Source organism: Lacerta agilis, chromosome 5, assembly GCF_009819535.1.
Source record: "Lacerta agilis isolate rLacAgi1 chromosome 5, rLacAgi1.pri, whole genome shotgun sequence".
NCBI classification, from domain to species: Eukaryota; Metazoa; Chordata; class Lepidosauria; order Squamata; family Lacertidae; genus Lacerta; species Lacerta agilis.
Genome location: NC_046316.1, coordinates 58875432 through 58889537, shown reverse-complemented (window position 1 = coordinate 58889537; position 14106 = coordinate 58875432). Strand labels below are relative to the sequence as shown.

Sequence of the window (14106 nt, the reverse complement as noted above, 5' to 3'; positions counted from 1 at the left end):
CAGTCGTGTCCGACTCTTTGTGACCCCATGGACCAGAAAAACGCCAGGCACGCCTATCCTTCACTGCCTCCCGCAGTTTGGCCAAGCTCATGTTAGTAGCTTCGAGAACACTGTCCAACCATCTCATCCTCTGTCGTCCCCTTCTCCTTGTTTCTGGGGAGTCTTCTCTTCTCATGAGGTGGCCAAAGTACTGGAGCCTCAACTTCAGGATCTGTCCTTCCAGTGAGCACTCAGGGCTGATTTATTTAAGAATGGATAGGTTTGATCTTCTTGCAGTCCATGGGACTCTCAAGAGTCTTCTCCAGCACCATAATTCAAAAGCATCAATTATTTGGCGATCAGCCTTCTTTATGTTCCAGCTCTCACTTCCATACATAACTACTGGAAAAACCATAGCTTTAACTATTCGGACCTTTGTCGGCAAGGTGATGTCTTTGCTTTTTAAGATGCTGTCTTGGTTTGTCATTGCTTTCCTCCCAAGAAGCAGGCGTCTTTTAATTTCTTGACTGCTGTCACCATCTGCACTGATTATGGAACCCAAGAAAGTAAAATCTCTCAAATTGAGAAGCAAAGACTAGAGGGTGGAGCAACGCAGGTGGAAGAAGGCCTTGCCTGATGGAGTCTCTCCCCTCTCAGTTCTTCCTTCAGGAACAGCTTCCTTATGAAGAATCCCAGGGCCAGGGGGTGGGGCAAAGCAGGTGGAAGGAGGCCTTGTGTATTTGGTTTGCACAATCTTTCTTTTGTAACGAAAAATTATTTATAGCACCCATTCTTTTAATTGTAATTTGTTTTAACTGTTGCATGTTTACACTGCTGTGACCTACGTTGGGGTCGGGTGGTGGTGAGAGGGTTCATAAAGCATCATCTCTTTTTTACTGTGTATCTAATGCATGCACAACCCCCATTATCCATGCATGGACTTACGTTAGAGTAACCCAATTACCTCTTAGGATGTGTGAGCAGTGCTTGCTACCCTCAGAGTAAACTTTGTTATTAAGGCTTACCTGAAAGGCAGTGGTAAACTCAAACCAGGAACTCTGCCAGTAGGGCCCAGGCCTTTTAAGGCCAAGCTACAAGTAACATTAGATACGTATTTGCACTTAGTACACACAGGGTTTGTTTTCTGAAGATGCAAATAGCATCAGCTGGGTGTGGGGCTGATAATCAAGTGTTGAGTGTTACCCTTTCCTCCCATGTTGTGGTTCTGAGGAAGCTGGTGATTGCTTCAGGGGGAAATCCTCCATTGCTGGCAACGCTTCAAACTTTCTGAACCAAAAGGAGAGGCAGAAATGCTTTTAATAAAATGAATTAAACACGACATGGCAACTGAACTAAAATGGAAAGCACTCTGGCTGACCCCAAAGGTTCCCAGGAAGGCACAGGAGACTGTCACTTTCCTGAAGCCAAGCAGACCTCCTGGAAGCCACATGTATGGAAAAGGTGAGATATAAATATAATAAATAAATAAATAAATAAATAAGGGGTGTTGGTGTTGGTGTTGGTCAAGCAAGTCCTTGCTCTCTTTGCTTGCAAGGCCAATTGCCATTGCTGCAGACTTGAGGGGGAGATAAATCAGGCTCACTGGCCACTAGTGAGGTTTCCATTGTGAAGGTAGAAAATGCATCCTGGTCTTGGCAATGCCCTAAAATGCTTAACTCAGAAATGATACATCTGTCCAGTATGTTGAGCTTATTATGCCAACTGTTCCCACGGGCTTACGTTTTATTTTGGCCTCTTAATTTACTAAGCATTTTGATCATCTTCACGACAATCCTGAGAAGTTAAGGGGGCAAACTGGTTGTATGACTGCTAAGCACATGATTAGTCATCCAGCTGCGGAGCAGGGGTTGTGGAGTCTCACTTTGATCAAAATGAGCAGGCTGTTGTGGGAACCAAAGTCTGCCCTGCCCCTCACAGCTGCTTTGAACTGTTTCCCTGCAGCCCAGCTTCAGTACCAGAAGGTCTCCTTGATCAACACGCAGCTCTAAGTCTAGACATGTGGCATTTCACATGTTTTTGTTGCAGCGCACAGCATGTTGGAACAAAATGATCTCCTCATGCTTCACACCAGTACAAATTTTCAGCACCATAAACAAGGCTAACCCTACTTGCCAGAGGATTTCTGTAAAGATCCTTAGGGGAGCAATATTAGTTGAATAATCAGTCACATCCATCAGTTAAAACAGTTTCATCAACTAAAAGTGTGCCTCTGATTAATCAGTCAGTTTTTCAAAAATACATACAGTGTGTGCGTGCGTGCGTGTGTGTGCACGCAAAAAAAATGCAGGTGTCATGCTTAAGAGAAAGTGCAGTGTGTGTTCTGCCTGTTGTGACAAATGTGTGCACCATCGAACAGATGGCTACTCAGAAGTAAGTCCTACTGAATTCTGTGGGGTTTATGCTCAGGGAAGCGAAGTCAGGATTGCAGCCGAAAAGCATGATTTGCCCCTTAAAACTATTGTTTTTCTCATATGCAGTTAACCAAGATTCCTTCAACTGGGTTACAGCCCTAGAGGTCATACATGTTTTACACAGGTGCCACAAGAAGACACTGAATAGATTGTTGATACTGACAGGGTCTTACTATTCTTTTGCTGAAATCTGTATAGATGTAATTAGAACAGGAAAAAGAAGGTGCAGTTACTGCTGTTTGTCAAATTCAGTTGCCTGCTCTCTCTAAAAAAGAGCCCATCAATTGACTGGCAGTAACCTCGCCCACCTAGGTGAGGTTACATCTTAGTTGTGCAACCAGAATAAGTAAAGCCTCTTAGCAGGGGAGTCAGACAGCCGTGTGACGTGGTTAACAATCTGTGGACATGCATCAAAACAAGCATGCACTGAATACCAATTCGCACTACTTGTGGATCTCTGAGGACTTTTTACAGGAGTGACACAGATATTTAACAAGGGATGGGTGTGGTCAGTCATGGGGCAGGCATCTCTGTGTCCCAAGGTGAGGGAGTGAGGTTCTTCATCAAGGTTCATCCAGAAGGAAGCTTTCTGTTCCTCCTCTCTTTGTTCTGCACTCTAGCACAAAACTTGAAGTATCTGCCAAAAAAAGAGGCAGGTATTGACAGTGACAGAGGATGCACAAACCACACATCATATTTCCAAGCCTCTAGGCATCAAGCAAAGTAGGAACTTGCACATCACTCTTGAAGAGAAATGCACAAATTCTACCCATAATGGGAGTGGCTAATTGGAAGGGCTGAAGCAGAGCAAATGCAGACCCATATGCACTGGGAACAGAAACTGCTTTCGAATGAGTCTTGATTCAATTTAACAAGCATAACTTCCTCCAGACAATCCTGAACATTGTAGTGGTGTTAGGGTGCTGGAATTCCATGAAAATACAGTTCACAGTGCTCCTCAATAGGAAGTCAGGATACTTAACTGGGTTTGAAGTGGGATGATGATGATGATGATTAAGCAAGGACAGAGAACACTGGACTGTCAGCCAGCAACGTTCTCCATGTGGATGCTACAGGAGGCCAGCTTTCAGAATTCTGTTTCCAGGCAGGGGGTGGGAGGGGGGAGAGGACTGCCCTCCAAACCAGCCTGAATGAGCTTAGCTGTGCTCTGAATCCCTGCTGGCGATCTGGCCTTGACATCTCAGCCTGGGGGTTCTCCCACTTAGCATTTACACAAGTCCAGATGAAATCTAATGGCAAATTGAAGCGAATTAACTAGAAATGGGGAAGCAATTCAATTTGCGTTATGAATTTAAGGGAGTGCTTTGGAGGTGGGGACAACACTCCACCAAGGCTTTCCGTGGGTGTCTTATAGAACTCTTGCTGTGTGTAAACAGACTCACTCCTGCTTAGCTTTAACAAGCAAAACATTTCAGCACACGATGAAGTAACAAAGAGAGAGAGAGAGAACCGTAGAAGAGGATGGATGTTTCCCCAGCTCATTCTCTGCAGTTGTGGATGGGTGGGGGAACTCTTTTCCGTTCCTGCTGAGAAGACAGAGCCAGTGTGTTGCCTGAAGGATCCAGGAGGTACAGCTTAGATGCAAGCCTGGTTTTATTTATTTATTTTTTGGCAGAAAGAAAATATTGCAGCTAGGGATTTGGAGCCACCTTAAAAGTGGTAGCTAGAGCTGTCAGGCTGAGTGGGGAAGCGCTCAGACCAAGGGAGACAGCAGTTGCCAGCAAAGACAAGCTCTATCCACAACAGCAGAGCAAGCAGCCTGGAAGAAGAAAACAGACATTGCTCTCAAGCTCTCCTTGCCCACTATGCTTGCCTGCATTTCCTGACACCCAAGAAGCCAGCCAGCCAGCTAAGCCTCCTGGATTATAAGGGCCAAGGCTACAGATGACAGGCTTGGGCATTCAAAGCCATCTGCTCTTTTTATTTGGTTGCCCTCCTAAGTAAAAGGGAAGAAAAGGAAGGGAGGAAAGGAAAGGAAAGCAAGCTTCTGACAACTTGAACGGTAAGGCTGAAAAACACTTTAAAAAGCAGAGAATTGCAGTCAGCTTAGCTGTGCACGTGTGTGTGTGTGTGTGTGTGTGCTTGAAGCTGATGCATGTTTATTTCACTGGAGCCCATGCTGCAGACAAATAGCGAAGCTGTGGCTGGTGTCTTATAGTGTGGGGAGTTGGTCTGCAGTAGAACTGAAAGGAGGATGTAGCTTGAAGACTGCAGCAGGATGTCTGGGAGGTTCGTCTTTAATTCAGCTGCAGTTTAATAGTCTGTTGGGTCTAGTGCAGTGTAAAAAGACACTGGGCACTTGATGCTATTAACATACAGACGCGGTGCCTGGTGTCGGAGCTTGTTAGGAAGGAAATGAGTGTCCGTTAACTGGACTGGAAGAAGGAAAGCTGCTGTGAGAGAATGATGGAAGGTGGTGGGTAGAAGAAACAAGAGCAGCCCCCTCCCAGGGGAAACTTTGCTCTCCAGAGATTAAATACAGCTTCTGGTTTAGAGAGATAGTAGATGTGGGCTTCCTTCCACACACAATTTTTCTCACTGGTTTGCTAAGACATATAAAAATGGGGATCTTCCTTAACCTGCTAGGGTCCTGGAGCTTCACCTGTTCACATGAAGTTTTGCCACTGCTGTTTTGCAATGCAAAAGCGGCATAGTTTCAAGCTGGCTGAAAATCTGATCCTGTTTTGTTTACTAAAGTCACATCTGCAAGGTGGGCTTTTGCAAGTCATATTCTATTCAGTCCCTTTATGGGATAGAAGGAGAGTAGCCAGATGCAAAAGAGGATAGAGCACTTTTGACAAGCAACTGCCTGCTGAAATTCCCTCTTCTCCACAGCTATTAAAGGTGCAGGAGCCATGGCCTTTGCTCTGTTGTATCTGGCACTGCCTTACAAAGGAGGTATCTGTTTAACCAGGAATGATATGATGATTTCCTACCTACCAACACCATTCCAAATGACTATTACAGTCCTAACAATGTCTGCAACAGGTGAAACAAAATCGAAAATTCTTTCCAGTAGCACCTTAGAGACCAACTGAGTTTGTTCCTGGTATGAGCTTTCGTGTGCATGCACACTTCTTCACATACCCGGCTAGGAAGTGAGGGGCAGGTAAACAAGGTACAGTGGAGCACAGAGATTTGATATTTATCAACATGCATTGGGTCTGTACTTGTATGTAAGCAGAACATCATCCAAGGAGCAATTAACACGACGCATTTTTGTGGTCAAGTTGATTAGATCCAAGCTAAATTTAGTATGTGCTTATTATGTAGTTTCATCTTGAACCCAGTTTGGCACTTAGACCAAACTGCTGATTTAAATCTGCTAATTGTCAGGTGCTTTGTGGCTAATGCATGTTGAACTGCAAGTTGAGCATGTAAGTTAAATTGTCACAGTATCATTTCATCATGTGGCAGATGATCATCTCAACACATAGTCCCATCAGTTCTTGTGAAACTGCTCCATCCTTCAAGTTTTCACAACTAAGAATCCACACTTTCAATATGGAGCTCAAACCACACAATCCATGGCAAACACTGGCATATTTTTATACTTCAGTGAAGGCCATAGAATGAGTCGAGCTAATATGACTATTAAGCATTGTCTGCTCTGACAGACAGCAGTGGATTTTCCTAGCCGGGTAACGATGCTACCCAAATACCTTTATAAGCAAACCTCCTGGGGACTGAACAGAGAGCTTTCTGTATGCAAACTGTGGTTTGTAGTGCTAAACAATCCTGCCCTCCCTCCCATTACTGGAAGCAAACACATGCTTGTAGATTCAGGAGCTGCAATACAGAGCCACATCAAAAGTGTTCTGGAATTGTCATCAACATTCTGTACTAGGGATGGCACAACCCAACCTGGGTTTGGAGGTGGCAAGTTTCAATCTGCCCAGAAACAGCACCTTCAGAAAGCCAAATGAATGATGGTCTGACATGCTACTCCCATCTCCAAGCTGGCTGATATTTTTACAGGCTATTTTTAGGCAAGCACTGGTGTTGGGCATTGTGCCATTTTAAATTTACATATCTAACAAAATCAACAGAAGCAAATTACACCTTTTCTTTCTAGGGAGATGGCAATCTATGATTTTAGTCCAGGAATTGCGTCATCCCCACCCACCCTCCGCTGGCTTAATGGAACTTGGCAATTAGCGAAACTAATCAAAATGGCTCTATTGCCAATGTTTGCTAAAATCTTCAACATGTGAAGTAGGTATCCTAATTGGCCTCAACTTAGCAGGCAAATAAAAGCTTTTTTGCCAAATCAAAACCCTATTGCTTTCCATGAGAAAGTTAGGCATGTAGTTAAATATTTCCACTGAAATTAATGGGACTTAGTCCAGTTAATGTTAAGCGCATTTACATTCCATTGATTTTAGTGGAAAATGTTTAAGCACATCCTTAACTCTCTCAGGGAAATCAATTGGATCTAAAAATGCTTAACTCTGAATTGTCTCTCTGGAGCCGTTTGAGCAGCACCCACTGATTCTCTGCTGGTATCACCTCAGATGCTTAAAGTTTTTGGGTTCCCTTCCATTAGCATTTTATGAGAAAGAAATTGAGCAGCCTTATTCCTACGAGGGCATCAACTGAATGAAGCCTTGGCCATTATTAGAAATTGCATAGCATTTTCTGTTGTACAAGTGTACTTTTAAAGTAATTATCACATTCACTCCCATAATAGCCTTTAAGGCGTAGGTCATCCCCACATTATGAGTGAAGAACTGACTTTGAGGTGCTCTCCTTGACATATGGAGCATTCACAGCTAAGCAAAGATTTGAGCTTGCTTCCCTCTGGCTTATGTTGGTGGCTTTTCAGTCACTGGGTCTACAGCTACCTGATTTCAGACCAACCGCAGACATTCTTCTATGAGACAAGAACAGCTAAGCCATCTGGCTATTATGTCCACGCAGTGTGAGAAATTAACTTCGGAAGATAATTCATGATTTTGCAAAGGAAAAGACCAGAAAAACAAAGCTTTCTTCCTGAATTGGTCTGTTTATAAAATGTTTGCAGCTGCATTGATCTCTTAGGATGGAGGGAAGGGGAATCAAAACAGTAAAAGCACAGTACCTTTATTAGTGCCAACCAAAAAAAATTACAGAATAGTCAGCAAGTTTTATAAGCCTCTTACTTATAAAACTGGAAGTTATGTTAAAAACAGAGAAGGGGTATTTGGGGGCATAGCCGAAACTCCCAGTGTGGCCGTAGTGTCATTTCAGAAATGTAGAAAATGTGATTTCAGGATTAAAATAGAAACTTTTCTTTCATGACTCATGAGATTGAGATGGAATTGATGTGGTGCTCTTTTTTACTGGGCCAAGATCAATGATGCTTGAACCCAGAAGTAGCTGGGGCCGTTGCTCATCTGCCTTCCCAACCCAGCGGTTGCTGCCAGGGAGGTAGGGCATAAGAGTGGGGAAGTTGGTGTGATGCAGGCACAGTGTTATTGAGAGTCAAATTGGCTTTGCCACTACACCAGCACCACACCAGCCTACCCAACACTATGACACTCCTTCTCTTCCTCTTGGTTTATGGCAGTGATCACTGCAGTGGAAAACCAGGTAAGTGACACTGCTCCAACCTGCTACGCCTTGCCAGCCAATGCTGCCTGGGCTCTGGTCAGATGAGACCAATGGCCCATCTTAATCTGCCATGTGGCCTCACTGAGCTTCCTGCTTGGTCCTTGCTGTTCTGGGCAGCTTTGAACAGAACTGTGCACATGCCTATGACCCCTCTGGTTCTCAATTTCCTGCTCTAGAACCTCCCTTCAGTCTGTGTTGACCTCTCCTTCGCCCCTGGCATCCTTAGCCAGCCAGCCAGGCAACCTGCTTCCCTCGGTCCCAGAATCTAATGGTCTAGAACAGGGGATGGAGATCTGGTGGCTGTCCAGATATTGTTGGATTCCCGCTCTCATCATCCCCATCCAGAATGGTCAATGTTCAGAGAACGTGGGATTTGTAGTCCAGCAAAATCTGGAGGGTCCTAGGTACTCCTGCCTGCCCCAGATTAGAGTTTGACAACTAATGTGGCCTAAGTCAGGATGGGCCAATCTGCCAGGTTGGGTTTTTCCTCAGTTTCTTATGTTTCCAATGTTAAGATCAGTTCTCCACATTCCTATATCAGTTTGCAATTTTTTTAAAAAAAAAGTTCTCGTGAAAATGCACCAGCATTTCAGTGCAAATTTACCCTAATATACGTTTCCATGCAATTTTCCCTAATATATACACATTTCTCACAAACATATGCATTTTATGGACACTTTACCTTGGTATATGCATTTTTGTGAGCTTTACTTGGCTGGAGAGCTATACTGCAAAATTCAAAGATGTGTGAATTTTGAAGGGTGGCTATAGTTTGGTTCTTGTATTGTTTCAGAAAGTGCAGATTAGGTAGGTTCACCTTTAAATGCAAAATGCCCGCAATAAACATATTAGTTGTTGGTAGTGTAGCCTTAAAGGTTAGAGGTGCAGCTTCTGAAATACTGAAAAATGTAGAATGCAATTCTATACACATCTGCTCAGAAGTAAGCCTCATTGAGTCAAATGGGGATGTGTATAAGATTTGAGATTACTGGTAAGTCTTGCCTCTTAACAGGAATGCACTGTCAGATAAACATCTTTTCTCCTTATTTGAAGTGCATAAATGAGACTGCATTTCTAATTGCAGGAAAGGGTATAACATTTATTCAGGTTGTTTACTTTTTATAAGATATATTCATTTTTATACCTCTAAATCAGGCATAGGCAAACTTGGCCCACCAGATTTTTGGGACTACAACTCCCATCATCCCTGACCACTGGTGGTCCTGTTAGCTAGGGATGATGGGAATTGTAGTCCCAAAACATCTGGAGGGCTGAGTTTGCCTATGCCTGCTCTAAATCATATGTCTCTTTCCTATTAACTGCCCCTGACAATAAAATCCTATGTACGTAAATATCTGCTCAGAAGTAAGCCCCAATAAGTTCACAGGGACTTACTCCCAGGTAAGTGTGCATAATTTATCTCTAAGTTACATTATTGGGTAATAATGATGATGATGATGATGATGATTATGATGAAAAAGGCAACTAGTGAGATGCTAACATCTTTGCTTTCCTTTGATGATAAAGGATTGCCATATTGGTCAATATTTGTTTTAGTTTAAACCTGTGTGCTCAAGAGGGAGAGCTGTGATTTGAAGGTGGAACGGGGGACGACGACGACAAGGGGCCCATGTATATCCTTGCTGTGCCCAAGGACTCCCACAAACCTGGAGCTGACCCTGATTATGAATAGAGCACCTCCTCCAGGAATTTGTATAACTCTTTTTTAAAAGCCACTAAATCTATTGGCCATCAACATATCCTGCAACAGTGAATTCGATAAATTATGTGTTTTTCCTTTCCTGGTGCATTTCAAATAAATCCAAGGGTGTGATAATAGAATACAAATAATTTGCAGGGGAAGAACTGAGAGATCTTGCTATTACATCCTCCTACACAAAGCAGTGTGTGAGCCTGGCTGGGATTTGTATCTATCAGCAACCCATTTTACCACGCCATTTTTCTTCATATTGGCTGAGAACAGCAAACCTGACACTCTCATATTCGGAATACTGCAAACAACTCCAAGTCTGAGGGCAGTAGACGTTCCAATATCAAGGGGAGATAGATATTCCTTTTAACAGAATGTGATCGAGCTCTTGAGAAAAGCCGCAACAAAGATTCCAACCCCCCCCCCCAAGTGGATTAATGAGTGATAATTCTGCAGGTTGCCTTCCCCAACCTGGTGCCCTCTAGATGTTTTGGACTGAAACTCCCATCGACACTAGGCAACACGGCCATGGGAGTCATAGCCCAAAATGTCTGGAGAGCTCCAGGTCAAGGGAAGGCTGATCTTGAGTGAGAAGGTATGAGAAGATGACAGGTATGAACCCTGATAGATGCAGATGGCAGAATTGTAAAGAGCAGGTGCCTTCAGAAGATGAAACGTGAAATTGTACCAATGGACTTTTTGCATCAATCATTGGTTCTGCTATCCAAGAAATTTCCTCTTCCATCAAAAAGTATAAGCTGGAAACATCCAGTAATTAAAGCAAATGTATTGTTTGGCTCTGTAGTAACAAACTGCTTGCAATATCCCCCCCCCTTTTAATTTATTATTATTATTTTTCACTATCAAACATTATCTTCACATACCTTAATAAACAAAAACAATTAAAAACAATTAAAAATAGAAAATAAAACATTTTCATACCATATTAAATCCACATTTTTGGATTCCTCCGATCCCTTGACTTCCCTCCATTCCCCCCCCCCCCGGTTCTTTTGTTTTTTCTTATGTTGTACATGGATATCTGCCATCTGTATGTCCCACATCTTCTGCCCATTTTATCATTACACATTTGACCTCTTCATCCTTTGTCACCCATTCCAACAATATATTATACATTTCTGATAATAACTTATAATCACTTTCTATTATTTCTCTCTGGAATTTGGAGATTTCATATGCAATTATAAAAAAAAAACCACACGTTTGCAACATTTTTCATAGACCTAATAGAAAGAATGAATTCAGAGAACTCTTAACTTGCACTGTGGAAGGCATTGCACAATCATTTGATAGTGCCCTGTGCTACTCTGGCAAATCCGATCCAATTGTCCCTTTTTGATTTTCTTCTGCCCATATACTTTTTGAGAAAACAGTATAATAATATTTGATAGCATGGATGTTGTCAAAGAGCTACATAATGTTCCTTCGATATTTGTTGAGATTGCAAATACATTTCCCCTCCTGAACATTCCTGATCTTGTACCAAATGTACTTACAAGACTTAGTTACAGATTCCTATCCTACAATTAGTATAAAGAATGTGTAACAGTACTGAGCAGCGGGTGGATCCCATTTTATTTGTTTTTGCAGTTTTCCCAATTTTGTTAAACATAGCAATTTTCTGATAGGAAGAAAGAGGGATTACAGGCCCCATCATTCAGTAATCTAATAATTCAGTAATCATATGATTACCGGAAAAGTGAAGCCACCTGCTCCCCGGCCTTGATTCCCTGTTGCCCCCATATCTAAGAGTTGAGCTTGATGTCAGAGAAGGGGAAACCTATGGTTGTAGAGGTCTACACCTGAGAAAAGGTCTATGCTCTTTTTAGATAGCTATTCTCAGTTTGTTGGTGTTAGGGGAAGGGTCTTTGGAGCTGTACAGCCTTGGGGGCAGGACCAGTGATGGGGTCCCACTGCTCCTTTAATCCCTGGAAAGAGACTTACTCAGAAGGATGAAGGTTTGCATGCTGTAGGCAGAAGACATCACTCTCATTGCACATCGAATGTCACAACCATGTTACTTGTCAATATTCAGGGTAGTCAAATCTAATTTGTAGCCATGAGGAATATGACCGCGTTGAGATATAAGAGCAGAGGGGGCTTTCACGGTAAAGACAAAGAATTTGTACACTGGGTTGGAAGCCAATGTGGGTATTTAAGGAGAGATCTGATGTGATCAAAGCAGCATGAGAACATGAGCGATTTGGACTGCTAAGTTCTATTTTGACAGAGGTGAGTGGGCCAAGAGAAGAGCAGGCTGCAGCAGTCAAAGCAAAGGTGTGGAGCAGAGTTTTTGTTGAGCCAGTGGAGGGGCAAAGAGCCATATTTTTGCAGTGTTGTAAAAGGAGAAGCAGCATGACTATACTTTTACTTATTATACGTCTTGTTATCAAAACACACTCATATTAAATTTCTCTCTGTGTTGTTCAATTTCCAGTCTCACCCTGGGATCAAAGTCAAGCTGGACCTTTCTGATTCTGCTATTAGCACACAGATCCTGCGACTGGGTATGTGGGTTTTTATTTTGCTTTATAAAACTTGCTGCTGTAATAACTACCCTCTTTTTCCTGGGTTAGATATATCAGAGATCACCATGAGCACCTGAAGTGCTTTCTGAAAAGGAAGATAGGGCTCTGTAAATTTCTCTCATTTATTTCATTTATCTGTTTCCTGCCTTTTTCAGTGAGTCTGGGGCAACACAGGTGGTCCTCCCCCTTTCATCCTCACAACAAACTGGTAATATGGGTTCTATAATAATATTTCATTATAGAATCACTGGAGACAGAGTGCTTGATTTTCCACCCACCCACCCACACACACACACACACCAGTGATGGCTGGCACCCACCAAGTTGGTGAGGCAGAAGCCAGGGAGCCCAAATAGTAGCCAACTCATTCTAGTTTTGCCCCCATCCTCCTCCCTGCCAAGTTCTGTAAAGATAGCACTGAGAACAAGGCAGAGGAAGCTGTCAACCACCCCTCTGTACTGGTTGTAAGTAAGAAGGCAAGCAGATGGAGCCTGGGTGAGGGCAGGCTGAGGCTGAGGCTGGCAGGGCAATGCTCCACTTGTCCAAATGGACCAGCCTCCACTCTTCTGGTAGAGCATGGGTCTTTTAATCTCAGGGTGCATTTGAGCTGCACATTGGGCAAAAGATTCCTGCATCGCAGGAGGTTGGACTAGAGGACCCTCGTGGTCTCTTCCAACTCTGCAATTCTATGATTCTATGTTCCATGTACACAGAGGTGTAGGAAGCTGCTCGGGCACCCGGAGCGGCAAACATGACGTGAACCTGGGGGCGGGGCGTCGCTACATAGCGTGCATCATACGCATGCGCCGTACGTAGCAATGCTGCGCATGCGCGCTACTTAGCAGGTTGCTGGCCGTGCTGCTCCAGCACTGTACGGATGGTTCCGGGATCCTCTGTTCATGGCTGCAGCTGCGAATGGAGGATCCTCTATGTGCGGCTGCAGCCACAAGCAGAGGATTCTGGCACCGCCCGTACGACGCTGGAGCGGCGCCGCTGGCAAACCGCATGCCTTGTCACCCCCAGAGACGTGGCACCGGGAGCGCACTGCCCCCACTGCTCCCCCGTTGCTATGCCCCTGCATGTACACCACACACAATCTAGATTATTTGCATATTTTTGCCCCTGAAACGTGCTTCTTGAGAAACTGGTTTCGTTCCATAAAAAAAGCAAAAAGCAGCTCATTGCAAAAAGAATCTGCATTATCTCACAGTGCGTCCTTTTGAAAACAGATGTAGGCTCTCCTGGCAATACCAGATGTATCCACACCTGCCCAGTGACATTGTGGGTGGGTGTATACCAAGAATACAACCATTACTTCCTTCCTACACCAGGAGCATGCGCAGGAAGGAAAAGGTGTGGATAACCTAAACAAGAGGAGGGTTTTCAAATATGTATCAAGTAACCACCTGCCCTTGTGAATGTCAGGATCTAGAATCATTCTAGCTTAAAAGCGGGATGTTGGGGATGAGCATGAACAATTATGGAGGAAAACTATTACAGGTCAGTGTGTATGTAGCCTGATTTCAAAACTCTAACCCCTATGTGAGATTGGCTCTGGTTTATGCAAGAATATCCTGTTTAGATAGATAACGTTCAGGGTGAAGCTACTCTAACACCACCAGAATGCAACTAAGACAATTCCCAGTCAAAGGCAGCATGAATAGGAAAAATTGTGGGGGGTGGGATCTTATTATTCCAGCATATGGAGCAGCACATACTCTTTCTAATTTGTCCATATTAGCTTCTCAATTCACTGTGTATTATCAATCACAGTGCTAAGGACTGTTGTGCTAGGAGTGGATGGAAAATCAAGGGGAATGCT

General features: G+C 43.6%; 1 protein-coding gene across 1 annotated transcript in view; it reads left to right on the top strand.

Moving 5' to 3' along the window:
- Positions 1-14106, top strand: part of DGKG (diacylglycerol kinase gamma) — a 177095-nt gene that overhangs the window by 61502 nt on the left and 101487 nt on the right. Inside the window, 1 exon segment of the mRNA XM_033150090.1 lies at positions 12194-12263. The gene's annotated coding sequence lies outside the window, so the exon portion shown is untranslated.